The 26,756-nt window shown below is 38.1% G+C and overlaps 1 pseudogene across 1 annotated transcript in view; it reads right to left on the reverse strand.

Annotated features, from left to right (window-relative positions):
* The window catches only part of LOC306639149 (olfactory receptor 4C16-like), a 469,263-nt pseudogene extending 463,609 nt beyond the window's left edge, over positions 1-5,654 (reverse strand). Inside the window, exon 1 of the transcript in view lies at positions 4,843-5,654. The product of the transcript in view is annotated as an olfactory receptor 4C16-like (transcript). The remainder of the gene's footprint in view (positions 1-4,842) is intronic.
* Between the last annotated feature and the right edge of the window lie 21,102 nt (positions 5,655-26,756).

Below are 26,756 nucleotides of genomic sequence, written 5' to 3' on the forward strand. Positions count from 1 at the left end.
AATGTTCCCACTATCCCTATTTTTTCTAGTGTTTTGAGCAAGAAGGGGTGCTGTATTTTATCAAATGCTTTTTCTGCATCTATTATTTCAATAATTATTTGAAATAATCATGTGATTCTTGACTTTAAGTCTATTGATATGGTGAATTACATTTATTGATTTCCGCATGTTGAACCTTGCATCCCTGGGATAAAACCCACTTGATCGCGGTGCACTATCTTTTTAATATATTTTTGTATGCGATTTGCTAAAATTTTGTTGACAATTTTTGCTTCAATGTTCATTAACGATATTGGTCTGAAATTTTCTTTCCTCGATGTGTCTCGGTCTGGTTTGGGTATCAGGGTAATATTGGCTTCATAGAATGTGTTTGGGAGGGTTCCCTCCTGTTCTATTTCATGGAATACATTGAGAAGTATTGGAATGAGCTCTTCTTTAAAGGTTTTGTAGAACTCGGCTGAGAACCCGTCAGGTCCCGAACTTTTCTTTGTAGGTTGGCCTTTGATGACTTCTATTTCATTACTTGAAATTGGTCTATTTAAATTGTTTATGTCCTCCTCGTTCAGTTTAGGCAATTTGATGTTGATGACTTTGAGATTTTCTATTTTGTTGGAGTATAGATTTTGAAAATAGCTTCTAATTATGTTTTGTATTTCACTCGTGTCTGTTGTGATATTTCCTTGTTCATTCCGAATTTTAGTGATTTGGGTTTTCTCTCTTCTTCTCTTTGTTAGTGTGGCTAAAGGTTTATCAATTTTGTTTATTTTTTCGAAGAACCAACTATTTATTTTGTCAATTTTTTGTATTGTTTCTTTTATTTCAATTTCATTGATTTCAGCTCTGAGTTTAACTATTTCCTGTCTTCTACTACTTTTGGTGCTGTTCTGTTCTTCTTTTTCTAGGGCTTTGAGCTATAGTGTTAGGTCGTTTATTTGTTGAGTTTTACTTCTTTTATTAAATGCGCTCCATGAAATAAATTTCCCTCCAGGTACTGCTTTCATAGTGTCCCAGAGATTTTGATATGATGTTTCTTTGTTCTCATTTACTTCTAAGAATTTTTTAATTTCCTTCCTAATATCTTCTGTTATCCATTCATCATATAATAGCATCTTGTTTAATCTCCAGATGTTGGAATAGTTTCTGTTTTTTACTCTTTCATTTATTTCTAACTTCAGTACATTATGATCTGATAGAATACAAGGTAGTGTCTCTATCTTCTTGTATTTCCTAACATTAGCTTTGTGACATAATATATAGTCTATTTTAGAGAAGGATCCATGTGCTGCTGAGAAGAAAGTGTATTCGCTCTTGGTTGGATGGTATATTCTATAAAAGTCCATTAAGTCTAAATTATTGATTGTTATTGTGATCTATGGTTTCTTTGTTCAATTTTTGTTTGGAAGATCTGTCCAGTGGTGAGAGAGGCATGTTAAAAATAACCTAGTATTATTGTGTTCTGGTCTATTTGGTTTCTGAAATTGAGAATAATTTGTGTGACATACATGGATGAGCCACTGTTTGGGGCATAGATGTTAATGATTGTTATATTTTGCTGATTTATGCTTCCCTTAAGCAGTATGAAATGACCTTCTTTATCCCTTCTGACTAACTTTGCTTGAAGTCCACATTATCTGAAATGAGGATGGATACTCCAGCTTTTTTGCTGAGTCCATGTGCATGGTGTGCTTTTTCCGATCCTTTCACCTTTAGTCTATGGGTATCTTTTTCTATGAGGTACATCTCTTCTAGGCAACATATTGTTGGATCTTTCTTTTAAATCCAATCTGCCAGTCTATGTCTTTTGATTGATGAATTAAGGCCATTAACATTAAGGGTTATTATTGAGATATGATTTGGTTTCCCTGTCATTTGGTTCATTTTTTAAATTTTATTTATTTATTTATTTATTTATTTGACATGACTTGGTTCCTCCTTATTTGACAATTCCTTTAGGATAATTCCTCCCTTTGCTGATTTGCTTCTTTGTTTTTCATCTCTTCCTCATGGAATATTTTGCTGAGAATGTTCTGTAGTGCTTGCTTTCTTTTTGTAAATTCTTTTATCTTTTGTTTATCATGGAAGCATTTTATTTCATCGTCAAATTTGAAGGTAAGTTTTGCTGGGTACAAGATTCTTGGTTGGCATCCATTTTCTTTCAGGGCTTGAAAAATGTTGTTCCAGGCCCTTCTAGCTTTTAGGGTCTGGATTGAAAAATCTGCTGATAACTGTATTGGTTTCCACCTGAATGTAATTTGGTTCTTTTCTCTCACAGCCTTTAAAATTCTGTCTTTATTTTGTATGTTAGGTATTTTCATTATAATGTGCCTTGTTTTGGGTCTGTTGTAATTTTATGTATTTGGAGTCCTATAAGCCTCTTGAACTTGATTTTCCATTTCATTCTTCAGATTTGGGAAATTTTCTGATATTATTTCATTGACTAGATTGTTCATTCCTTTGGTTTGTTTCTCTAAGCCTTCCTCAATCCCAATAATTCTTAAATTTGGCCTTTTCATGATATCCCATAATTCTTGTAGATTCTGTTCATGATTTCTTACCACCTTCTCTGTTTGCTCAACTTTGTTTTCAAGGTTAAACATTTTGTCTTCAATGTCTGAGGTTCTGTCTTCCAGGTGTTCTATCCTAGTGGATATGCTTTCTATGTAGTTCTTCATTAGGTTTATTGTTTCCTTCATGTCAAGGATTTCTGTTTGTTTTTTTTTCAACATCTCTAACTCTTTATTGAAATGATCTTTTGCTTCCTGTATTTGCTCTTTTAACTGTCGATTGATCATTCACTGCCTGCATTTGTTCTTTTATCTCATTATTCAGTGCATGCATTTGCTCTTCATCTCATCGTTCACTTCCCTGATCATTTTAATTATGTACATTTTGAACTCCTTTTCTGTCATTTCATCTGCCATGCTGTCATTGGGTTTTATTGATGTAATATCTAGATTTGTTTGCGGCATTTTCTTTCCTTGTTTTCTCATATTGTTCAGGTATCAGTGGACTGCTGAGATATTGCAGATTTCCTCTATTGACTTACAATGTCCCTGAAGATTTCTATATATATATCACCCCTTAGCCTTCAGTAGGCTGAAGTCTTGGAGGAAGTTGATAATGCGGTGCTCCACAAGGAAGCTTCCTCTCTAGGAATGGTGGCCTTCATGTGGGGTATATTCCCTTCTAGTGGGCAGAGGTGCCTCCACTTGTTGACCAATGGTCATCCAAAGGGGAACTAGGTTGTGGGCTGAGGCAAGGCCTGTTTGGGCCTGTGTCTCTGGTTTTACCATCCTTGTGGGTAAACCTCACCAGGCAGGGAAGATTCACTTGGTGGGGATGTCTCGCTGGTCAGTTTCCCTCCTAGAGGTTCCCCTCAATTTACAGCTACCACCTGGGCTGGGCTGCCTTCCTCTGCAAAGTTCTCAGGGTCCTGGCCCTACCTCCTGGGCCTGGGAGCCTCACCCTTCGCAGATGAATCTCCTTAGGCTGCCCCTCCTCAGAGAATCTGCCCGCAGTCCTGGAACTTCGCTCCACCCGTAAGCATGTCTCTGTGCGGCTCTTCCACCAAGAAGCCTCCTAGGTCCTGGGACCCAGGTCTGCACTTAATCGCCTGGCTATGCGGCCCCTCCTCTGAGCAGCCACCTGGGGCCCCGTACAATTGCTCTGAGTCCCCGTACAATTGCTCTGAGTCCCCGTACAATTGCTCTGAGTCCCAGAGACCCGCCGCACGCCTCTTCCTCCAGACAGCTGCCCAGTGTTCTGGTGCGGTCACTAGGAGTCCAAGAAACTCACTGTGTGCCTCCTCCTCCCGCCAACCACCCGTAGCCCTGGGCAGTCACTCCGAGTCCAAGTGACCCGCCCTGTTCCGCCTCCTCCTCCAAGTAACCCCCCGGGTGTTCAGGAGCATTCACTCTGAGTCACTCTGAGTCATTTGAATCCATGTGACCCACTGCATGCCTCCTCCGGGCAGCCACCCAGAGCTCTGGTGCAGCCACTTGAGAGGAAGCAACCCACCATGCTTCTCTCCTCCAGTCAACCCCCTGGTGTTCAGGAGTGGTCGCTTTGAGTCCAAACAACTCACCACTCACCTCCTCATCTGAGCAGCCGCCTGGAGCTCTAATGCAGTCACTGCGAGTCCAAACGACCTGCCACACTCCTCCTCCTCCTCCTCCGTCTACTCCTCAGAGCAGGCCCTGGTGTTCAGAAGCTGTCGCTCTGAGTCCAAACAGCTCGCCATGCAGCTCCTCCTCTGACAACTGCCTGTAGCTCTGGTGCAGTCACTCCGAATCCAAGCAGCCATGCTCCTCCTCCTCCTCCTCAGGGCAGGCCCTAGTGTTCAGAAGCAGTCACTCTGAGTCCAAACAACTTGCCGCACTGCTTCTCCTCTGGCAACCGCCTGTAGCTCTAGTATAGTCACAAGGAATCCAAGCGGCCACACTCCTCCTCCCCTTCCTCCGGGCAGGCAGGTCCCCAGTGTTCAGGAGTGGTTGCTCTGTGTCCAAAAACCTCTCCTCGCCGCTCCTCCTCTGGGCAGCTGCCCAGAGCCCCAGTGGTTGCTCCTAGTCCCAGTGCTGTGCTGAGCGGCCTCCTCTACGACGCTCCCAGTTGTCCGAGTTCACTGCTCCAGCGAGGGGAGGGGTGTCTCACCAGGCAGCTCTACTTCACAAAGTTCCCTGCATTCTGGGACTATTGCCCCATCTGGGACGCCTCCCCAACAGGAGAGACTCACCCGGGTGCTTTGAGTTTGTCCCAAGTCTCTCAATATCTCCTCTTTTGAATCCTGAGTCCTGGAGCAACCTGAAATGCAGCCACCCTCTAGGCCGTCATCTTGAAAACCACACAGCTATCATCTTATCCATGGGGAAGGTGGTTGCAGGTGTTGTGTATATAAATATGCAAGGGACAAAGAACAAGATGACCATGAGAATGTGAGAGATGCAGGTGGAGAGGGCTTTTCTCCTCCCTTCTGCACTGTGATTTCTCAGAGAATGCAAGATGATGATGTAGGAGAACATCAGCATGATAAAATTCACTGTACAAATGGCCCCACTGTTGGACACCAGGTGTAGGTTGGTCACATATGTGTCTGTACAGGTGAGCTTCAACAAGGGTTCCAAGTCACAGAAGTAGTGATCGATTTCATTGGGACCACAGAAAGGCAAACACAAGGCAAGAAAAATCTGAACTAAAGAATATACACAGGACCCCACCCAGGCCGCAGCCACCAACACACTTCAGACCCGGCGGCTCATGATGGTCATGTAGTGCAGGGGCTTACAGATGGCCACATAGTGGTCAACAGCCATAAGGATAAGGATGAAGATCTCCAGGCTGCCAAAGAAATGCAACAAGAAGACTTGGATTATGCACTCACTGAAAGAAATAGTGGTCTTCTTCAAATGGGCATCCACAATTGTTCTAGGAGCTATGGAAGTAGAGAAGCAGGTGTCAGATAAGGAAAAATGGAAAAGGAAGAAGTACATTGGACTGCCGAGTGCCCGACTGGTCTTGATGATGGTGATAATCAGCAGGTTACCCACCAACACCCCCAAATAGAAAAGCAAAAATGTGACAAACACTATTTTCTTCCTAAATGGATCTTGTGTCAACCCAAGTAGGATGAACTCAGTCACATTATTGTTCAGCTGCATGATTTCATTAATGAGGAGAAGGGGCAAGTGTGAGATGATCTATTTGCAAAAGAGAATGGATTTCTATTATGGTGAGTTCTGCTAAGTTATGGAATATTTTGAGCAAAATATTTCATGGTGCTGTGTATGTTTATGAGATATTCAAAGCCAATATAACATTAATCTTTGGGTAACTTCCAGATATGACTTCTTAATAAGTCATCTAACACTTGGGTTCTCAACCTCAGTACTTGACTTAGTAGTATATCATTTTTAAATGAAGATTTGAATATGATGCTTTCCTACAAAATTCTTCAAATACAACTCTTCCTTATCTTTGGCAAAATTCTGAATGATTTTACTCCTTATATGTTTCACCACATTGATATTTACTTTATTTTTTCCATCTCAAAAACTTGGCAGGCCTGGTAGGGTGGTGCACACCTGTAATCCCAGCAGCCCTGGAGGCTGAGGCAAGAGAATTTTGATTCGAAGCCAGCCCCAGCAACAGAAAGGTGATAAGCAACTCAGTGATAAGCAACTCAGTGAGACCCTCTCTCTAAATAAAATAGGACTGATGATGTGACTCAGTGGTTGAGTGCCCCTGAGTTTAATCCCCAGTAGCACCCCCCCCCAATATCACAGCAGTATGCTTGCATGGTGTAACACACAGCATTTAGGACATGTTTTATTGTCATTGGAGTTCATGATAAAAACGTAAATTCACATAGTATCCTCAAACCCATATAATTACTTAAGTGGGTTTATGTATGATAGATTCGATTCTTATTAAACTTATTTACAAAAATGTGTGATTTATAGCTACATAATATTTCTACTTCTCTGCATATTTCCCAAAATATATGCCAGCTTGAAAATGATTCTGTTCAGCCTTCAAGTATCTTTAAAATATTTGGCATTTAACATATAGAAGGAACTGAAATGAATGCTTTTCCATGGTTTGTTACAACTCAAAGATTCCAATTATATTTTTATTTCTCCCATTTCTTCTAAGTAACGTTAGAGCCCTCAGAGTCCCAAAAGACATTTCTAACATAAAGGGTGCACATTATTCTACTTGATTTTGAAATGTTCTCATGGTTCAGGTTTTTAACTTAATTTAGATATGAATGGGTTATGTGTGATGGTTACTACCAGTCATTCGGTTAGGACCAGATAAGGATCTTAATGTTCCAAACCTCACATTTCTGCAGCACACCAGAAAAGAAGAAATGACAGGGGATGTGGTTTAGAAAGAGACACAATAATCAGTAACTAATTTCAATCAATTTCTTTCCATCCCTGTCATACTCAATGATTATCCACCATTTAAAAGTCAATTTAAGAAGAAATTTTCACTTGTACATTATAGTTGTGCATAATAGTGGAGCTCACTTTGACATTATCCCACATGCATGTAGTGTAATTTGGTCCATTTCAGTCCTAGGTACTTTTCCTTCCCCCTCTCCTCCCTCCCCACTTCCCACTCCTCCACTCTATTCATCATCTTTCTATTTATTTATTGTTTTAAATTGGTGCTGTATATATATACAGAAAAGTGAAATTTACTGCAGGATATTGAAATATGTACATACACTTCTTTTAACAAAGATTTCTTTTCCAAATTTGGAAAAAAAAATCTTATCATGAACTTTCTAGTCAAGATGATGTTTGAAGGGAAATTCTGTAAAGACATAAGCTGAAATGTTGTGTATTTAAATAAAATACAGAAGAAGCACTTAATCTATTGTCTTCCCCATATCTCATTCATAACACCAATAAGTTATTTTGAAAGTTGTGAGTTGATCAAAACAGATACTATGATGAACTAAATTGACACAAAATTTTGCTTCTGCATATTTTTTCTCTCTTGGTGACTCTTAATTTCAATAGACTTTAATACAATTTTCTCCAAATCAAAAGCACTCTTAGGAAAGTATTTGATGAATTCATTTTGACAGGAAAAACAAAACGAAACAAAACCCTTCTTAATATATTCTCTTGATCAAGGATTTTAACTACAGTGGACCTGAGTCCCAATACCATAATCATTGCAATAAGCTCATTTTCTCCTTTATCAATTTACAAAAGGATTTATGGCAAATATTGACACTTGAGTACTAAGTAGGCTTTGGTAGTAAGACAAAGTGAAAGTGATGCCTATGTCTCCAAGATTTAGCCACCTCTATCAGATATCACCTCTATATCTATATATATATATATATTTTTTTTTTTTAAATTGGTGTTTTATAGGTATACAGAAAGATGAAATGGGAATTCTTCATTACATATATATATATATATAGCATCAGTCCCATTAGCATCACTATTATTAGGGAAAGCTTATTTCTTTTTACTCTTGCACATATGATTTAAAATAAATTATGCATCATAAATGCATATGATTTATTTAACTTTTTAATGATTTTTGGTCCTTTTCAAATATGTAATCAATAACATCAGAATAATATTTAGTTGTTAGCAACATCTGTAGCCCCAAAGCCTATTTCAATCCTGTTATGTTATAGATAAACCATAATACATTCCTCACGTATTCCTTTATATCTTTGAAAACCATTTCCTGTGCCCCCAAGTATATTTCAAGGATTTATTTTACACTGAAATAGAACTTATATTGTAATCTACAATAACCTGCAGTTGAGAAAATAGAGAACATAGTTCTCAAATCACCAATTATTTACTGAACTACATTTTCATCACGTTAAGTTCAGCTGCTTTGGAAGCATACTGAAGGTTGATATTCACATCCCATGGGTTCTCTGTGATGGGGAAACTAAGGATCCAAATGTTAAAAACACAGAGTGTAGGGTATCCAAGCTGATGTTGGTTTCTCCTTTCTAGGAGTGCCTTTCAATTTCCATCTGGTTAACTGCAGGACTTGCATTCTTTTTTTGTTTGTTTTTAATTTTTAAAATTTGTTTTAATTTGTTGTACATGACAGTAGAATGCATGTCTACATTTTGATAGATCATATGTAAATGAAGTGTAATCTTTTTTTTATTGTAAACAAATGGGATACATGTTGTTACTCTTCTTGTAGATGGCATAAAGGCATACCATTTGTGTAATCATAAATTTACATAGAGTAATGTTGTTTGATACATTCTGTTACTTTTTCCCTTCCCCCCACTGCTCCCACCCCTCTTTACCCTCTATACAGTACTTCCTTCCTCCATACTTGCCCCCCTCCCTAACCCTAACTCTAACCCTAACACTAACCCTTCCCTCCCCCACATTATGTGTCATCCTCCACTTATTAGCGATATCATTCATCCTTTGGCTTTTTGAGATTGGCTTATCTCACTTAGCATGATATTCTCCAATTTCATCCATTTGCCTGCAAATGCCATAATTTTATCATTCTTTATGGCTGAGTAATATTCCATTGTATATATATACCACAGTTTCTTTATCCACTCATCAATTGAAGGGCATCTAGGTTGCTTCCACAGCCTGGCTATTGTGAATTGAGCAGCTATGAACATTGATGTGGCTGTATCTCTGTACTATGCTGATTTTAAGTCCTTTGGGGATAGGCCAAGGAGTGGGATAGCTGGGTCAAATGGAGGGTCCATTCCAAGTTTTCTAAGGAATCTCCACACTGCTTTCCAGAGTGGCTGCACTAATTTGCAGCTCCACCAGCAATGTATGAGTGTACCTTTCTCCCCACATCCTCGCCAACACCTGTTGTTGCTGGTATTCTTGATAATCACCATTCTAATTGGGGTGAGATGGAATCTTAGGGTGGTTTTGATTTGCATTTCTCTATTACTAGAGATGTTGAACATTTTTCCATATGTTTGTTGATTGCTTCTAGATCTTCTTCTGTGAAGTGTCTATTCATTTCCTTAGCCCATTTGTCGACTGGATTATTTGAATTCTTGGAGTAGAGTTTTTTGAGTTCCTTATAGATTCTGGAGATTAGTGCTCTATCTGAAGTATGATTGGCAAAGATATTCTCCCACTCTGTAGGCTCTTTCTTCGCATTGCTGATAGTTTCCATTGCTGAGAGAAAGCTTTTTAGTTTGAATCTATCCTAGTGGTTGATTCTAGCTTTTATTTCTTATGCTATGGGAGTCCTGTTAAGGAAGTCTGATCCTAGACCAACAAGGTGAAGATTTGGACCTACTTTTTCTTCTATAATCTGCAGGGTCTCTGGTCTGATTCCAAGGTCCTTAATCCATTTTGAGTTTAGTTTTGTGCATGGTGAGAGATATGGGTTTAGTTTCATTCTGTTGCATATGGATTTCCAATTCTCCCAGCACCATTTGTTGAAGAGGCTATCTTTTCTCCATTGCATATTTTTGGCCCCTTTGTCTAGTATGAGAAAATTGTATTTATTTGGGTTTGTGTCCGTGTTCTCTATTCTGTACCATTGATCTACCTTTCTATTTTGGTACCAATACCATGACGTTTTTGTTACTATTGCTTTGTAGTGGAGTTGAAGATCTGGTATTGCAATACCCCCTGTTTCACTCTTCCTGCTAAGGATTGCTTTAGCTATTCTGGGTTTCTTATTCTTCCAGATGAATTTCATAATTGCTTGCTCTATTTCTGTAAGGTACGTCATTGGAATTTAAATTGGAATTGCATTGAATTTGTATAGCACTTTAGGTAGTATGGACATTTTGACAATATTACTTCTTCCTATCCAAGAACATGGAAGATCTTTCCATCTTCTAAGGTTTTCTTTAATTTCTTTCTTTAGTGCTCTGTAGTTCTCATTGTAGAGGTCTTTCACCTCTTTTGTGAGATTGATTCCCAAGTATTTTATTTTTTTCGAGGCTATTGTGAATGGGGTAGTTTTCCTAATTTCTCTTTCTGAAGATTCATCACTTAGGTATAAAAATGCATTGGATTTATGAGCATTGATCTTGTAACCTGCTAATTTACTGAATTCACTTATGAGTTCTAAGAGTTTTCTGGTGGAATTTCCACGTTCCTCTAAATATATAATCATGTCATCAGCGAACAGGGAAGTTTGAGTTCTTCTTTTCCAATTCGTATCCCTTTAATTTCTTTGGTTTGTCTAATTACTCTGGCCAGAGTCTCAAAAACGATGTTGAATAGAAGTGGTGAAAGAAGGCATCCCTGCCTTGTTCCAGTTTTTAGGGGGAATGCTTTCAGTTTTTCACCATTTAGAATGATATTAGCCATGGGCATAGCATAAATGGCCTTTGCAATGTTAAGGAATGTTCTCACTATCCCTATTTTTTCTAGGGTTTTGAGCATGAAGGGGTGCTATATTTTATCAAATGCTTTTTCTGCATCTATTGAAAAATCATGTGATTCTTGACTTTAATTCTATTGATATGGTGAATTACATTTATGGATTTCCTGATGTTGAACCAACCTTGCATCCCTGGGATGAAACCCATTTGATCAGGACGCACTATCTTTTTAATATGTTTTTGTATGTGCTTTGCTAAAATTTGGTTGAGAATTTTTGCGTCGATGTTCATTAATGATATTGGTCTGAAATTTTCTTTCCTTGATGAGTCTCTGTCTTGTTTAGGTATCAGGGTTATATTGGCTTCATAGAATGAGTTTGGGAGGGTTCCCTCCTCTTCTATTTTATGGAATACTTTGAGAAGTATTGGAATGAGCTCTTCTTTAAAGGTTTTGTAGAACTCGGCTGAGAACCCATCTGGTCCCGGACTTTTCTTTGTTGGTAGGCTTTTGATGACTTCTTCTATTTCAGTACTTGAAATTGGTCTATTTAAATTGTGTATGTCCTCCTCGTTCAGTTTAGGCAATTCATATGTCTCTAGAAACCTGTTGATGTCTTCAAAATTTTCTATTTTGTTGGAGTATAGATTTTCAAAATAGCTTCTAATTATGTTTTGTATTTCAATGCTGTCTGTTGTGATATTTCCTTGTTCATTCCGAATTTTAGTGATTTGGGTTTTCTCTCGTCTTCTCTTTGTTAGTGTGGCTAAAGGTTTATCAATTTTGTTTATTTTTTCGAAGAACCAACTATTTATTTTGTCAATTTTTTGTATTGTTTCTTTTGTTTCAATTTCATTGATTTCAGCTCTGAATTTAACTATTTCCTGTCTTCTACTACTTTTGGTGCTGTTCTGTTCTTCTTTTTCTAGGGCTTTGAGCTGTAGTGTTAGGTTGTTTATTTGTTGAGTTTTACTTCTTTTATTAAATGCGCTCCATGAAATAAATTTCCCTCTAAGTACTGCTTTCATAGTGTCCCAGAGATTTTGATATGATGTTTCTCTGTTCTCATTTACTTCTAAGAATTTTTTAATTTCCTTCCTAATATCTTCTGTTATCCATTCATCATATAATAGCATCTTGTTTAATCTCCAGATATTGGAATAGTTTCTGTGTTTTACTCTTTCATTTATTTCTAACTTCAATCCATTATGATCTGATAGAATACATGGTAGTGTCTCTATCTTCTTGTATTTGCTAACATTAGCTTTGTGGCAAAATATATGATCTATTTTAGAGAAGGATCCATGTGCTGCTGAGAAGAAAGTGTATTCGCTCTTGGTTGGATGGTATATTCTATAAATGTCTGTTAAGTCTAAATTATTGATTGTGTTATTGAGATCTATGGTTTCTTTGTTCAATTTTTGTTTGGAAGATCTGTCCAGTGGTGAGAGAGGCGTGTTAAAATCACCTAGTATTATTGTGTTATGGTCTATTTGGTTTCTGAAATTGAGAAGGATTTGTGTGACATGCATGGATGAGCCACTGTTTGGGGCATAGATGTCTATGATTGTTATATCTTGCTAATTTATGCTTCCCTTAAGCAGTATGAAATGACCTTCTTTATCCCTTCTGACTAGTTTTGACTTGAAGTCCACATTATCGGAAATGAGGATGGATACTCCAGCTTTTTTGCTGAGTCCATGTGCATGGTATGTTTTTCCCCATCCTTTCACCTTTAGTCTATGGGTATCTTTTTCTATAAGGTGAGTCTCTTACAGGCAACATATTGTTGGATCATTCTTTTTAATCCAATCTGCCAGTCTATGTCTTTTGATTGATGAATTAAGGCCATTAACATTAAGGGTTATTATAGAGATATGATTTGGTTTCCCGGTTGTTTCATTCATTTTTTAAATTTTATTCCTTTATTTGTTTGACACAACTTGTTTCCTCATTTATTTGACAATTGCTTTAGGATAATTCCTCCCTTTGCTGATTTGCTTCTTTGTTTTTCATCTCTTCCTCATGGAATATTTTGCTGAGAATGTTCTGTAATTCTGGCTTTCTTTTTGTAAATTCTTTTATCTTTTGTTTATCATGGAAATATTTTATTTCATCGTCAAATTTGAAGGTAAGTTTTGCTGGGTATAAGATTCTTGGTTGGCATCCATTTTCTTTCAGGGCTTGAAAAATGTTGTTCCAGGCCCTTCTAGCTTTTAGGGTCTGGATTGAAAAATCTGCTGATATCCGTATTGGTTTCCCCCTGAATGTAATTTGGTTCTTTTCTCTCACAGCCTTTAAAATTCTGTCTTTATTTTGTATGTTAGCTATTTTCATTATAATGTGCCTTGGTTTGTGTCTGTTGTAATTTTGTGTATTTGGAGTCCTATAAGCCTCTTGAACTTGATTTTCCATTTCATTCTTCAGATTTGGGAAATTTTCTGATATTATTTCATTGACTAGATTGTTCATTCCTTTGGCTTGTTTCTCTAGGCCTTCATCAATCCCAATAATTCTTAAATTTGGCCTTTTCATGGTATCCCATAGTTCTTGGAGATTCTGTTCATGATTTCTTACCATCTTCTGTGTTTGTTCAACTTTGTTTTCAAGGTTAAATATTTTGTCTTCAGTGTCTGAGGTTCTGTCTTCCAGGTGTTCTATCCTATTGGATATGCTTTCTATGGAGTTCTTAATTTGGTTTATTGTTTCCTTCATGTCAAGGATTTCTGTTTGTTTTTTTTTTCAACATCTCTAACTCTTTATTGAAATGATCTTTTGCTTCCTGTATTTGCTCTTTTAATTGTCGATTGGTGCGATCATTCAATGCTTGCATTTGCACTTTCATCTCATCATTCAGTGCATGCATTTGCTCTTCATCTCATCGTTTGCTTCTCTGATCATTTTAATTATGTACATTCTGAACTCCTTTCCTTTCATTTCTTCTGCCATGCTGTCATTGAGTTTTATTGATGTAACATCTAGATTTGTTTGCAGCATTTTCTTTCCTTGTTTTCTCATATTGTTCAGGTATCAGTGGACTGCTGAGATATTGCAGATTTCCTCTATTGACTTACAATGTCCCTGAAGATTTCTATATATATATCACCCCTTAGCCTTCAGTAGGCTGAAGTCTTGGAGGAAGTTGATAATGCGGTGCTCCACAAGGAAGCTGCCTCTCTAGGAGTGGTGGCCTTCAGGTGGGGTATAATTCCTGCTAGTGGGCAGAGGTGCCTCCACTTGTTGACCAATGGTCATCCAAAGGGGACCTAGGCTGCGGGCTGAGGCAAGGCCTGTTTGGGCCTGTGTCTCTGGTTTTACTGTCCTTGTGGGGAAACCTCACCCGGCAGGGAAGACTCACCCGGTGGGTAGGTGTCACTGATCAGTTCCCTCCTAGAGGTTCCCCTCAATTTACAGCTACCGCCTGGGCTGGGCTGCCTTCCTCTGCAAAGTTCCCAGGGACCCGGCCCTACCTCCTGGGCCTGGGAGCCTCACCCTTCGCAGATGAATCTCCTTAGGCCGCCCCTCCTCAGAGAATCTGCCCGCAGTCCTGGAACCTTCGCTCTGCCCTAAGCCTTTCTCTGTGTGGCTCTTCCACCAAGAAGCCTCCTAGATCCTGGGACCCTGCTCTGCACCTAATCGCCTGGCTATGCGGCCCCTCCTCTGAGCAGCCACCTGGGGCCTCGTACGATCGCTCTGAGTTCCAGAGACCCGCCACACACCTCTTCCTCCAGACAGCTGCCCAGTATTCCGGTGCGGTCACTAGGAGGAAAAAGAAACTCACTGCGTGCCTCCTCCTCCCACCAACCACCCGTAGCCCTGGGCAATCAATCACTCCGAATCGAAGTGACCCTCCCCGTTCCTCCTCCTTCTCCAGATAACCCCCCGGCTGTTCAGGAGCAGTCGCTCTGAGTGGCTCTGAATCCACGAAACCCACTGCACGGGTCCTCTGGGCAACCGCCCGGAGCTCTGGTGCGGCCACTCAAGACCAAGCGACCCACCACACTTCTCCTCCAGGCAGCCCCCCCTGTGTTCAGGAGGTGTCACTTTAAGTCCAAACAACTCACCACTCGCCTTCTCCTCTGAGCAGCCGCCTGGAGCGCTAAAGCAGTCATTGCGAGTCCACATGACCCGCCCGCCTCGCTCCTCCTCCTCCTCCTCCTCCTCCTACTCCTCCGGGCAGGCCCCGGGGTTCAGAAGTGGTCTGAGTCCAAACAGCTCACCACGCAGCCCCTCCTCTGGCAACCGCCTGTAGCTCTGGTGCAGTCACTCTGAATCCAAGCGGCCGCACTCCTCCCCCTCGTTGTCCTCAGGGCTGGTGCCGGTGTCCAGAAGCAGTCGTTCTGAGTCCAAACTGCTCGCCGCGCAGCTTCTCCTCTGGCAACTGCCTGTAGCTCTGGCGCAGTCACTCCGAGTCCAAGTGGCCATGCTCCTCCTCCTCCTCCCCAGGGCAGGCCCCGGTGTCCTGAGTCCACACAGCTCTCCTCGCCACTCCTCCCCTGGGCAGCCGCCGGAGCCCCAGTGGTTGCTCCGGGTCCCAGCGCTGTGCTGAGCGGCCTCCTTTACGACGCTCCCAGTTGTCCGAGTTCACTGCTCCAGCGGGGGAAGGGGCATCTCGCCGGCAGCTCTACTTCACAAAGTTCCCTGCGTTCCAGGATCACCGTCCCATCCAGGACGCCTTCCCAACGGGTGAGAGTCACCCGGCTGCTTTGAGTTGGTCCCAAGTGTCTCAATATGTCTTCTTTTGAATCCTGAGTCCTGGAGCAACATGAAATGCAGCCACCTTCTATGCCACCATCTTGAAACCCTGAAGTGTAATCTTTTATTTCTCTGATTATACATATTGTAGCATCACATTGGTCATGTAGCATATATGAGGTAATAATGTTTGTTTCACTCTACTATCCTTCCTACTCCCTACTACTTCCCAGGATTTATATTCTGAGAAAGATCTCCAAGGCAGCCTTTAATAATTATATTATTATGAAGGAAATTCTTATTTCTGTTCTCTAAAAGCTTTCTTTATAGCTTGTAAAATAACATCACATATTACTGCTTACCACACAAGCATCCTTCCTAGAATAAGAGTATCGGGAAAATAGAATAGGTGTTATCAGCATATTATTATCCATGTTTCAAACCAACACCTGTACAATGTAGGTATCCTCTAAATGGTTTTGAATTAACCACTCTTTACCACTTCTGAATTGCAACAGTATTTGTCAGTGTTGTAGTACTGCTCGCATTACAAAACACATTGACATCATGAATCCACTGCGGCTTTCTATCTATCTTGTATGCAGAGACATAAACATGCTCATAATTCATAAAGCCAGGAAGAAAGTAAAACAAAATCCTAAGATAGATAGATTTTAAATAACTTTGTAAATTAACTCTACAACCCGAAGCAGAAGATTTTGAACTTTGCAAATCATCAAGTTGAAATGTAGGACATTGGGGATGTAAAACTCACAAAATGATCTTTTTAAAGTGTTTGTGTTGTTTTTGTTTGTCTTGTTTCTCATGAATATTTTCCCATTAAGGATAAAGGAAGAGGTTAAACAAGTCCTCCTGATTAATTCATACTTTCATGTGTGTATGTGTGTATATACACATAATGGTTTGGAGACAAAATGTGACTAGTGATAGGCACGTCCTTAATGCCTGGCACAGTGGTGCACACCTTTAATCCCAGCTACTGGGGAGGCTGAGACAGGAAGATTGCAAGTGTGAGGCCAGTTTGGCAACTTAGGGAGACACTCTGTCAAGATTTTATTAAAAAAAAATTTGGATGTAATTCAGATGTAGACTGCTCCTGCCTTCAGTCCCTGGTATCATCAAAAACAAGCATCAAAAAATAAATCACCTAAGAAGTAATGTACTCACCTCAAATCTTCAGATAGAAATGACCAAATTTTGAATGCAAAATTTTCTCACAATGACATTAATAAGCAGATAACCTGTTGCCATGGTTGGCACCAGAAGTGCTGAAAGCAAGGGAGGCAGCATTGTGTGGAGGATGGAGGAGGGAGGGAGGCAGTGTCAGGGGTCTCCTGTGATTCCTGCTACAGAGGGAGACCACAGCCAGGGCCTCTGCTGCTCCTTCTGGCCTCTCTCTCAAACTACCCAACTTCTCTGATTCAGCCTATATATCTGGAAAATCTCTACACTTACTTTATTTCTATTCAAAATTTCCCATTCTTTGTGGGAAAACTGACATTTACTCACATATTTTATCCCCCATAACCTCCTTGTGCTCCTTACTTTATGAAACTGAATACCATGATTCCTGCTCACTGGCCAAGAGCTAATAAAATTTAGTGCCATTGCCCTTGCACTAGTGTGTCTGGCTGCCCCAAATATATTCACATCAATATACAGTTATTCCTCTTTGGAAATGTCATAGACAGTGCAGAAGCACTGTGCATGAACAAGGGTAGATGGGACAACACACAGAAGAAATCTGGACAAGAGCAAATACTGAGGAAAAGGGTAGGCTTTTTATCCAAAATATTTTCAGATACTTCCTCACATGCTTTATCTATTTATCTATCTATCTATCTATCTATCTATCTATCTATCTATCTATCTATCATCTATCTATCATCTATCATCTTTTACCTTCATTATAGTGTTTAGTCTATAAATCATCATCATGTTTACTCTGAGCAATAATGATTCAACTTATAAGTCTCAGAAATGTGTCAACTACAAGTTGTGTTCTTGTAATACCATTTAGGAAACAAGCAAAGAATAGTAATTCTTGACTGATAAACAATGTGCATTCAAGATTGTCACTCAGAGATGGACAAGCTGGCATTCTTCAGTAGCTTGTCAGAGTCATTATGCCCATTTCTCTCAGTTCTGACTAGGCAAGAAGTCTCATTTTCTAGTACCCACTCACCTATTCAGGACATATTCTGCTCAGAAACCTGATTTAAGCACCTTGACAGACTTTTTTTTTCATTCTTCCACTTTTAGAAATCATGGTACATTTTAATTAAGTCATCCCCTTTTCCCCACATAATGATGGTTTTCACATGCCTAGTGTTTATAAATTATAAGTTGAGCTCAAAAGATCATTTTTCTCCTTAAACTTGTTTTTAATTCATCTATTTTCTATATTAACATTAATCTAAAAGAAGTCGCTTAGATGGTTCTTTAAAAACAAAATTCTTCTTTTCCCAGAGTATGTGTCAACAGTATAGTCAGGAGACCTATAGAATTAAATTTCAAATTTACACTGGATATTCTGTAATGATGACTCTTTGTTCACAAAGCTGGAAATAGTCTCTCACTCACCTGTTAGAGGATTCTCTGAATTAATGTCAGGTGTGCTCCTCCTGTTTTGATAGTGGCCTTTTCATAGGAAACTGGGGGGGGGGAGCCCTTTCTATATTCCAGGGGGGATATTTTAAGACAGAATAATGTAAGGCATTAGTATCTAGAAGAGTATTACCTACAAGTCTTTGCCTACTTTGCTACCCTGTCAGCATCTTAATTGCAGTGCACTAGAGTTGGTTTTGTACTTTGACTACAAGAATAGAAAGCAAATCTTCCTCACAATAATTACTCAAATAAAAACAAGGGTTTTATTCTGTTAAGTACTCAAGGCTGAACAAAGTTCCAGGGAAAAGATAAAAATCATCATTCATAGGGAAGCAGGGAGTAGAGAAGGGAGATGAGAAAAAAAAAGTGATATTAGTAAAAATGGAAGTGAGTAATCAGGGCTCGACTCTGTTCTTACCAAGTGTCCTATATTGTCTCATCTTGCAGCAGAAGACACGTTTTCTAGGTCTTGTAATTTATTTGCAAGTACAAGCTAGGGAAGTCAGTGATGAATTCTGAAATCACAGGTTCCAAGCAGTGGCCTCTACACATCCCCTGTTACTGATAATGGATTTATAACAAATATTCTGAGGATTAAGAATTACATTGAACATGGATTGCAAAATAATTTTCAAATTAATTTCCACTTGTTTTGCTAGGTCATATGAGTAAACAATACCTCATGACAAAACCATTTGTGTTAAAATAATTTTATTTCACCAAATATTTATTGACTGCTCTTATGTATAATATGTTGTTTGTCACTTTGCATAAATTGTAGTTTCAAGTTGCATACACATCCCATGATGTAGAAATCCACAGTTGTTCAGGATAGAAAAGTGAAGCTCATAGAACTTAAGCGGCTTGCTCAGCTTGCCTGCTTAGTAAATTCAGTAACAAAATCTGCGCTAATGATCACCCCATTCCATGGTTTTTAAAATTTCCCATATTTTTCTATACCAGATAAAATCAAAAAGCAAGGAATACTAGAAAGACCTAGAATACATTTCTGTTGGCTGAGTGATGTAGCCTCAGGTTGAGGAGCTTAAAATCCAAAGTAATATAATGAGTTCACATTGATATTCAGGTAGATATGGTCAGAATTGGCCATATTTTCCCATTTAATAATGCTGAATTTGGCATCTAAGTTGAAATCCTCCTGACTCAGTTTCTCAAGTTGCAGGGATTACAGGCGTGCACCTCTGTGCCTGGCTAGTGAAGAAATATATTAAAAAAGGGATGGAATCTAATTAACAGTTACTGAAATTGGGGTGCACACCGAAACTTAGGAATTTTGACTCTTCATGATACAACCCAAGGCTTGCAAAACTAACATGTAGCTGTTAATTTGCTGTTCACATTTTGGGCATGAAAATTCCATTAACAATTCTAATTTGTGCATAATCTATGCAAACACTTTTTAAATAGCATGCTTATAATTTCAGTGGCTTGGGAGTCCCAAGTAGGAGGATCATAAGTTCAAAGCCAGCCTCAGCCAATTAGTCAATTTAGTGAGACCCTGTCTCAAAAGAAAAAAAAATAAAGAGAGCTGGGGATGTAACTCAGTGGTAAAGCACCCCTGAGTTCAATCGTAGAGCAGTTGTGTGCTCTCCCTAATCTCATTGAAGAGACAAGCATTATGAGGGTCTTCTGGATACCTGTGATCACTTCACTTGTTTCAATGACATTAGCAAATTCTAATAACACAGATCATATTATTTTATCTTCACACCAGGTTCTACATTTTTGCCCTTCAGTCTGAAAATATGCCACATCTTCAGTATACTTAAAAAAAAACTTTCAGATTAGTTTGCAACATCTATTATTTTACTTTCCTATTTCTTGAGTTACACGGTTTTGTGATTATAACTTCAATGCTCTAATTACTTAAGGAGCTGAATATCTCAAGATTTTTCACTAGTGCATTTACGAATCTCATAAATAGTGTGTCATTGATCTAAATAGCCAAAGGAATCAATAAAGAAAAACAAATTTAGATTTGTAGAATATAATGAGTAAAATATGATTTAAAAGAGCATGATTTTTAAAACATAAATGAGTGATGAAACGAAACATGAAGTCCTGATACACTGAATCCATTCCTTGGCCCTAAAAGGTTCACGAGGAACATTTGTTGGAAATCCATTATAGAGAAAATTAAATATCAAGAACTGTACATTATTGGTGGATTCTCACAAGTTTGAACAGTTGGGATTTGATAAATATTTTCCTTTTTACCAAATCCATATTCAGACCGTGTTGTGAGATATAGCTCACAGGCAGAAACACCAGAACTGAGCTCTCAGGAGAACTACGATTCAGAATTGAGATTTCAGGGAAGCTCCTATCTAAAGGTCAGGACTCATCAGTAAGGAAATCAAATGTTATATTACAGTTCAAAGCAGTAGTCACAATGGTGGAAAATAAAAAGACAAAAGACTCTAAAAAGTCTTGGAAAAATATTATCTGAATACTCTATCTCTGACATGACTTAGAATTAATATGTTCAATTAACTAAAAAAATTAAGAACCACAGACATACGCAGTGATAGTAAAATACATTCATAATATTGAAAGATGAACATACTCAATATCTGTACTTATTCATCAAAGCACAACTGAATAAGTATAAGACTTAGATCTCAATTCATCCCTTGCTTTACGATTCAGATTTAACATGACACAGCTTTCTCATGGCATTTTTCACCTGTTTTCCTCAATGTGTAGATGAGTGGAAGAGAAAAGGCATTCCAATGGTATAAAATACTGCCACCAGCTTGGCCATGGGGAACATGGTTGGGAGATGTGTATATATGAATATACAGGGACCAAAGAATCAGACCACTACAATGATGTGAGAAGTGCAAGTGGATAGGCCTTTTTTCCTCCCTTCTGCACTGTTGTTTCTCAGTTAATGCAGGATGACAATGTATGAGATCATCAAAATCATGAAGCTGCTGGAGCAAATTGCCCAACTATTGACACCAACAGCAGATTGATCACACAATAGTCATGAAGGTGAGTTTTAACAAGGGCTGCAGATCACAGAAATAATGGTCAATCATATTGGGTCCACAGAAGAGCAATCTCACGACCAGGATAACCCAAGCAGTGGAATGCGTAAAAGACCCTATCCAGGCAAGAATAGTCAAGATGAGAGATATCTGCCTCCTCATGATCCTTGGTAATGCAAAGGCTTATGACTGGTCACTAGCAATTGGTGGCAACAAGGATGAGGACAAAGATCTCCATGCAGTCAAATAAGTAAAGTGCAAAGACCTGTGTCATGCACTCATTGTAGGATAGGACTTCCTTTGCAGAGAGAGCATCTACAATCTATCTAAGGACTGTGGAAGGTGAAAAGCAGAAATCAGCCAAGGACACACAAAACAGGGAGAAGTACATGGGACTACCAAGAGCCCAGCTGCACTTGATGGTCACAATAACAAGCATTTTCCCACTACAGTTCCCACAAAGAAAATTAAGATTAAAAATACCATTTTCTGCCTCAGAAGGTCCTGTGTCAATCCTAGCAATATGAACTCAGTCACAGTGTTCTTCGCTGCATCATCTCAGTTGATGTGGGGGCACCACAAATTAGAAACCCTCATTCTGCAAAGGGGGAAAGAAAAAAATGTAAAATGAATACTAATGTACTTCAAATATAAATTCTCAGCCATGAACCTGAAACTTTCCAAGAGATTATCATTTACAATTTTCTGGTGGGAAGAGTATGGGGGATTGAATTCAGGGGCACTCAACCACTGAGTCACAGTCCCAACATTATTTTGTGTTTTATTTAGAGACAGCATTTCACTGTGTTGCTTAGTGCCTGGCTGTTGTTGAGGCTGCCTTTGAACTCACAAATCTTCTGTCTCAGCCTCCAGAGTCACTGGGATTACAGGTATGGGCCACCGCTCCCAGCTTCATTTACATTTCACATTTTATTCTGAATAAAATTGAATTTCCAGAATTTATTTAATGCATTTACAGTTGCCTATGAAAATAATGAAATATAAAACTTATAAAAAGCAAGGGCTTCTTTAAGCAAAATAAACATGACTATTGGATTTAGTATCTGAAGAGAACTATACAAGCTTAATGTGTTTCATTAGTTTTCACTAAGGACCTATCAATATTAGGATGGTGCATTGCAAACCTAGAGAAGACTTACACATTTTACTTCAATAGCCTTTAACATTATGTGAACCTAGAGCTACCATTAAAATATATAGTATTTTGAGCACTCCAGTGATGATTGTTAAAATATTTGAGATTGCCTTCCTTAACCCATTTCTTCCTTTGTCCTATAATAGGACAGCTATAAAAAGTTGAATTGGGCAATTTTGCAGGCTTCCTACAAAATACAGGTTTTTATAGATGTTCTACAAGTAATATGATTGGGCATAACAGGTTAATAGAATCTAAGCACAGAACGGGTGTGAAGAGGGGAAGGAAAGAAAGAATGAACATTAAAAATTAGCAGGGTATGACAATTCAATCAGTCTTGTCCAGCAGCACTGAGCATTTTAACCTCTTGATTATTTTTTTTTCCTTAACAGTTACTTCTTGAATTCTCTAGTTCTTTTAAATTCTAATTTCAGCCTCTATTTTAAAATACTTTTTTCTTTTAAAATTATACTTGATATTCAACATTAAATTTCACCCATTTTAAATTTTTTTTTTCTGAAGTCTTCAGGAAGTTGTCATAAGATATAAGCAGACACTGAGACCAATAAGGAGAAAAAGAGGGAGAACAGATGACATAAATTAACATATTCCTCTAAATTTCAAGTTTATGAGTGGCACTAGGGGTTTAGAAAATAATTTCTGGATACTTCATTCATAAGTTAAACTTTCAGCGGAATTCTTAGTAAGTATAATCCTGAGTATTCTATATCCTGATTTCAAATAAGAGAAGATATATATAAAAAGCAAATTAATATTTATTTTCATTCATTCAATACTGAACACACTCATTTTTTTACTAAATACAATATATTCCCAAAAAAAAAGCACAGTCTAAAGCAAAAGATACATGCCAAAATGGTAAATATATATGTATACACATACATATAAATATGTTTATATATATATCACCTTTGACATGTAAATACATAATTTCTTCAAGTACAAATTGAACACAGTTCAGTCTTAAAAACCCCAGCACAATTTAATGGAGGGCAAAGAATATATTCCCAAAGAGATTTTTATTTTTATTAAAATGATTAAGCATTTGGACTGATGCTCAATTTCATTCAGTTTAATACATTCAGATTAAAATTCCAGTTGGATATCTTTTGCACATAGATCAATAAAGCAAAACTTTGATAATTGTCTTTTTAAAAAGGTATGGAGAAATGTGTAAGAAACGATCAATTACACCTATCTTTGGTGGGAGTTCAAGTGCTTGCAAGCTCTTAGAAAATGATCGCAAAGCCTGCAGACTCACAACTGCATGCACTCCATGATCCAATGATTCCTTTTCCATAGAAACAGCCACTCGAGCACAAAGAATCATTTTAGAGTTGGTAAACAAAACCAAGAAAGTAGCAGTGAACAAAATCAGTACTGCAACCCTTTCAATGGTTGTTAAACAGAGGAAATAACTTCAAGAAACATCAAAATGTCAATGGAGAAATCAAGGATGATACTTTTATGCAAACACTATCAAGCATACATACACAATTGTTTCTAAAATACATTGTAAATTGTAATTCAAGATGTCAACACAGTATTCTCATAGGACAGTACAATTTTCATTAATAGGAAAATATGCTTGCATACATACACATCCTTGTATCAATGAATATTATTTAAAAGACTACAAAAATATTTGTAGGGGGGACCCTTCTTTCTCTGCATCCATGTGAGGAGGATCTATTTTTAAACTACTCACTTTGGTAGTATTTGAAAATACACTATAATCATGCCACTATAAATAATATTTGAAAAACCTTACCTGATTCTTCACAACTGTCTTCTGCTGTGTACAGGAGGAACGTGCTAATTTTAGACAGCACTGAGATCCAGAAGCTTGAATACGAGGTGAGTCTGTATAGAGGTATGACACTCAGGGCTCTTTAGGTGCTTCATAAACCACCACACGGCCATTAACTATAGGTTCACTTGATTCATTGGATATTTTTGAAATATATTATTTATGGGATCTCTTTAGGAAAGAGAGATAAAGAAAATATTTTTTACTTCTATGCATTAAGTAATTTAAAATATCTTCATCTATGTCTGTATATCTATTTTCCTTCCATGTTTGTATGAACAGATAAATTTAGATAGTAAGCATCCTAATACATTCATATGGCACTGTGTGTGTGTATCTGTGTGTGTGAAAGTGTGTATCTGTGTGTGTGTATGCTATAAGCATAAGTATGCTATACTTTGGAGTAAATTAGTATAATAGAATTAAAAGATTTTTATAGATACAAACATACTGTTCCACACCATTCTATACATAGTTACTATTGAAGTAAAGGTATTCCTATATTGCACAATACCCATGGAAACATTTAAAACATCAAAAATATTATTTCTATTTATATGGTACAACCCAATCTATCAACAACCATACCTACTAGTGCCTAGGAAATACTGTGCCTATTTTTCTTTTCTTTTTTTTTTTTCTAATTTTAGTTTATTGGTACTTCCTAGTTACACATGACAAGAATCCATTTTGATAAAATTATACAAGCATAGACTATATATTATTAACTAAGACACCATTTGGTGGGTGGGCACAATGAGGGAGTTTACTTAGGTAATTTCATGTGTATACAGAGAAAAAAATGTTAGATTTATTCTACAGTTTTCAGAATATCATGCTAAGTGAAATAAACCAATCCCAAAAAAACAAAAGTCAATTTTTTTTTTCTGTTATGTGGAATGTAAACCACAGTAAAGGGGAGTATGGGAGAAGACAAGGTCAGTAGGTTAGACAAAGGACAAAGAATGTCAGGGAGGGTTAGGAATAGGAAAGAAGTAGAATGAATCTAGCATAATTTATTTAAGCCATGTTCTCACTTTGGATTGCAAAGTACTCCTAGAAAAGACCCTAAAGGTCCTATCCTTCAACAAGGGCCTGCTTTGTTAGATACTGGCTGTTACATTAATCTGATTCATTTTCTATAAGTTTAAATACAAATAATACCAATTTTACCAATTTCAGCAAGATTATGCAAGGTTAGTATGTTCACTTGCCCACTTTCCTGAGTAATTTAGAGGCTACTTACTCAAATGAGAATTTGAAAAGTGCTTCTAAATCAATGCCTGATTATTCTGGAATCAGGATGTCTTCTGTCTCACCAACAAGTTGATGTTCTCACCACTTGCTAGAAGGCAAACTAAATTGCTCCAGATTCATTCACTAGTTTCTGAAATCTGTCCACACACAGGATTTTCACTGTTACCTCCTTCAAACAAGACAGTATGGAATGGTGAATGATATAGAGGGGAAGGTGATCATGGTGCCTCACCAAGTGGGCAAGGTTCCCATCTGGTGCGGGTCACACTGATAGCACACACCCACTGACGTGACATGAAGAAAATGAAACTTTACTTTTTTGATATTCCTCTTCACAAAAGCTCATAATTCCAGGCCTAAGGAATAACAGGCAAGTAACTATTGAGGACTTTAGATCAAAATGTTTGACTTGCATTCCCAAAAAGTATCAAAGTCATTGCAAACAAAAGAAATATGAGAAAGTGTCCCTGTTGAGGTGTGTTAAAGAAAACATAATAACTAAATTAGTGTGTCATTCTGGATAGGATTCTGAATAGTAAAAGGAGAGGTTGGAAAAATAAGATTATCTGATTTAAGTGTGAATCTCTGCTAATGTTCATGTACTAAAATTGATACATCTGTTTTGAAAAAAATGTTATCAATTAATTAGCAAAGACCTAAACTGATTCTTCTCAAAAGAAGAAATACAAACAGAAAACAAATACATGAAAAAATCGTTCACTGTCTTTAGCAATCAGGAAAATCCAAATCAAAACTAGTTTGAGCTTTCATTTCACTACAGTAAGAATGGTAATCCTCAAGAATACAGATGCAAGAGTGTGGTGGAAAAGGTACATTCATACATTGATTTGACTGAAAATGAGTAAAACCACTTTGAAATGCAGAATAATGACTCCTTTAAAGGTGGAATCACCATCAATTTGGCTTTCCCACTCCTTGTTGTTTATCTAAAAGAACTAAAACCAGTATCCTGTAGTGACACAGGCACACAAATGTTTATAGATGTGCAATCCACAATGGCCAAGTTATGAAACCAGCCCAGGTGTCCATCAGCAGATGAATGAGTAAAGAAAATGTGGTACATATTCACAGTGAAGTTTTACTCAGACAAAAAGAATGAAATTATGTTATTGGGTGGCAAATGGATGGAAATGCAGAACATCATAAGTCAAATAGACCATAACCGGAGTCAAGAGTTGAATCTTTTCTCTCCAATGTGAAGGCTAAGGCACAATAAGAGGAAAGGTGGGGGAAGGATTCCATGAAAATAGAAGGGAGATCAGAGTAGAGGAAGGAGATGTTGAAGCTTAGACAATTGCCACTCCCTCACCCCGATAGGCAATTGCTGT

Source organism: Sciurus vulgaris (genome assembly GCF_902686455.1).
Source record: "Sciurus vulgaris genome assembly, chromosome: 11".
NCBI classification, from domain to species: Eukaryota; Metazoa; Chordata; class Mammalia; order Rodentia; family Sciuridae; genus Sciurus; species Sciurus vulgaris.